The sequence below is a fragment of the Neodiprion fabricii genome, chromosome 3 (assembly GCF_021155785.1).
Source record: "Neodiprion fabricii isolate iyNeoFabr1 chromosome 3, iyNeoFabr1.1, whole genome shotgun sequence".
Classification (NCBI taxonomy): Eukaryota; Metazoa; Arthropoda; class Insecta; order Hymenoptera; family Diprionidae; genus Neodiprion; species Neodiprion fabricii.
This window is the reverse complement of record NC_060241.1, coordinates 29,262,664-29,266,424: the sequence shown is the minus strand read 5'-3', so window position 1 is coordinate 29,266,424 and position 3,761 is coordinate 29,262,664. Positions and strand designations below refer to the sequence as shown.

The 3,761-nt window shown below is 33.3% G+C and overlaps 1 non-coding gene across 1 annotated transcript; it reads left to right on the top strand.

The window, feature by feature from the left end:
• The first annotated feature begins 573 nt into the window (after positions 1–573).
• Positions 574–646, top strand: Trnar-acg. The gene has a single exon. It is a non-coding gene; the product is annotated as a tRNA-Arg (tRNA).
• The last annotated feature ends 3,115 nt before the right edge of the window (positions 647–3,761 follow it).

Below are 3,761 nucleotides of genomic sequence, written 5' to 3'. Positions count from 1 at the left end.
AGCAGCCATTAAGAGTGGGTGAAAGGGTTCTGGCCGAAAGCCAAACACCGTAAAGCATCACGGATATAAGCGGCTTCGTACACGTATAGTTTACAAATCGAATACACGCAATTATACGCGGAGGTTTTTCCGTCGTCGATTTATGTAATCATGCGGATAGACTGAGAGATCAGTCTTTGAGATAATTATTTCTTACCGATAAATTACGTATTGTTTATCCGGAATATTCTACGGTGCAAAATATCAGCTCAAATTTCTCAAGTTTGGTATTTGGAAAAGTAAAAATTCTCAGCATTTTAATTCTATTCACCTGTAATTTTTTTGTACCTGATAGCGAGGGTGATAATTTTGTTTACACAGTAGAGCACACAGGGATTCATCATGTTTTGCATGTAAAATTCGTTTATTCTCAGCCGGTGATGTAATCTTATCGTGTGTATCGCCGCCACTTTGTCATACCTTGGTATTCTTATTCGATTTATTGCGAGATAAGGTTATTATAATCATGAAAACACGTTGTATTGATGCAATAGTTACGGTTTGTATAAAAAAGTAGCGCATCCACAACTAACGGGTCCTGTGGCGCAACGGATAACGCGTCTGACTACGGATCAGAAGATTCCAGGTTCGAATCCTGGCAGGATCGAGATCTATTTTTGAATCGTCAATGTTTTTGTCCTCGTAAGAGTCTACCTATTTTTTATTAAATAAAGCCTTCTACACACAGAATCTATTACTATTTGTGACATGGTATTACAATTTTATCATAATCGTACACGCCATTTCGCCACAAATGTTTGCGGTCAATAGCAATGAACTGCGGTTGTATATATATATACCGATAATAAGAAACAGTTATATTATAATTGATCGACTTTGTGAGCATAATGGATATGAGAAAATAATTATTCACCTATCTTCTACATTTAGAAGAATTACCAATTTTTAAAATAGCCACTCAACCTGTTTGAGCTCTAAATTTTATTGTTGTGATTATATTTTCATTTGTTACACGCAACTCAGCTTCCCTATAATGATAGGTTCTCATCGTCAGTGCCGAAAGAAATAATTATATTTTACGCCTTCTCCCTGCCGCCTAGCCCCTCAGGCAAAAGACAGAAGACCGTAATATAAGCTTCTGGTTATAGCTTATACCTACCTATATAGCTATATATATATGTGTGTATATATATATATATATATATATATATATATATATATATATATATATATATATATATATATATATATATATACATATATATATATATATATATATATATATATATATATATATATATATATATATATATATATATATATATATATATATATATATATATATATATATATATATATATATATATATATATATATATATATATATATATATATATATATATATATATATATATATATATATATATGTTTAAGGTGCAAACTTTTCCTGCGAAGGCATTCTTTCAGGTGCACGCAAGGCGAAATATTCGGGACCGCGATTCATCGAGGGACGATTATACTGACCGTTTGGAGCAATTTACATGGATAATCCGACGGCTTACCCACACACGCACACGCGCGCATACATGTATAGTATGTACGTACATACAACTTGAATACAAGCATATGCAAACAATAAAAGAAAACGAAGAAAAGACATGGCGGCGTCATTACTCTTCGTGAACAATGAATGGGAATTAGCGTTGAACTTCTCAATTCTGAGAAGACTTTTTGGACTTAACTGCTGTCGTTTAGAGACATGATATCCAAATGAAGTACGCTTTACCAAAAACCCCATTAACGAACACGGTGGGAATTAGCGAAGGACATGAGACGCCAACGAAAAATGATTATCATCAAGATTTAGGTGTGCCGATATGAGTTAGCAGCTTTGGTTCCGAGTATCTGAAACTCATTTCAGTTTATCCGTCATTAGTACTTGGGGATAGTTATTACAAAATAAACAAATTACCATTGCTCAGAAAATGGATACGATTGACGTAATGTTTTACGGTTTTCACTGATCTATATTTGAATTGTTTATAAGACTAGCGCATTAGCGCCCTCCGCAAACTCTTCTCATTCTTATTTTTTATCATGAAAATTGTCTTTATCTTTGTAAGATTTGAATAGTCTCTTGACCCTGTAAATGTTTCTGAACGCTATGTTTTTTGATTATCAATACAGAATCTTAATCGATCCTGTTCGCCATAAATAATTATCTACAACCCACTGCGTTATAATAATCAGTGCCTTAATAAAAATATGTTAAATTCATTTTCACGAATAGCTAAACTGTATTCTATGTATGCCGATCTGCTCACGCGTTTAGTAGTAGTTAACTTTCTATCAAGACGAAGTAAATTAAAATGCCGACCTCTCGTTCCGTATGAATGAAATACCGAATAAATCCACGCCTCCACCTTTTGATCTATCCAACTTATGTTTCGTAACATTTTGGTATTCTTATTTTAAAAAATGACGTATGATTTCGGCATTTTTTAATTCGCTGGAGTTGAAAAAATAGCTGTTACTTCATTACATCTTGAAAAATTGAAACGACGATGGTCTTGCCGTGGTTTCAATGTGAAGCATTAATATAATTCGGGTTTACTTTCAATATAGCTGTAATGTAAGTAATGTGCTGTTGATTCCAAGTCGTTATTTGATGTTATTCTTTACTCTAAATATATTATTACTACGGATCATCTTATCTAGTAATTGCATTGTTTCTACATCAAATTCTGAATTATTTTGCAAGCGATGATTTAAGGTTTCTTGTGCGTCTGTAATAGGATGAAAAGTTGGTCGTAACTTGGGTTTTCGGTGTCAGCCGAATACACGTATAATGATGTATTTATTTGAAAATATATCTGCCCCTGTATTTGAAAACAATAGGGGCCAGGTCGTTGTGTTTGCAAATTTAGTAAATTAGGATCAAAAGACGCAGAATATATGAAGTTATCATATTACCTGATATTAGATAATTGTATTAGGGTAACTTTCATCACGTGCAATTCTGCTGATAATATACGATTTATCTCCAATTTTAAGAAGATCGCCAATAATGTCACGTCAAAAATGTCCATCCACTTGTTAACATAGAAACAATGGTTACAAAAAATTCAGATTTTTAAGTTTCTACATACGTCACGGATAGATGTGTACTTTTATGAAGAATTTGTGGAGATCACTAAACTAAAATGAGTTTCAAAAGAGCGTGAATATCTACGTTTTTCCGTTGACTTGAAAAACTAAATATTTCCGTAAACAGTAATTAAGTAGAACGTGACGAAATCTGTATTTTCCAATTTGTAAAATTCAACAAAGAGATTATTTTACTTCCTTATTCTCTCGAAACAATGGATACATTCTTGAATACCGTCCTACTTGGGTATAATTCTCGCATATACATTATGATATACTGACGTTGGGCAAACGATTATTCGAAGAGCACTTAAGAATAGTATCATGATGGTAATACGTTGTAATTCTCGACCACCACAACGTGACTCGCAACGCGTTGCAAAACCACGGACTTGCGGAAACTACCTCATGACATTCGCTGTCAGATGTTAAAAAAATTTATTCTCGTTTTTCCCATGTACGTAATAAATCTTCCTCTATGCACTTGGTTTATTTATTCATTCATTTATTCTATTTCCCAATCATCTTCTTTTCATTTCCCACCGTTTAAGAATAACTCCCCGGCTATAATATACTGGAACTTGAACAGCTACGTGCGGACGGACTGTAACTTT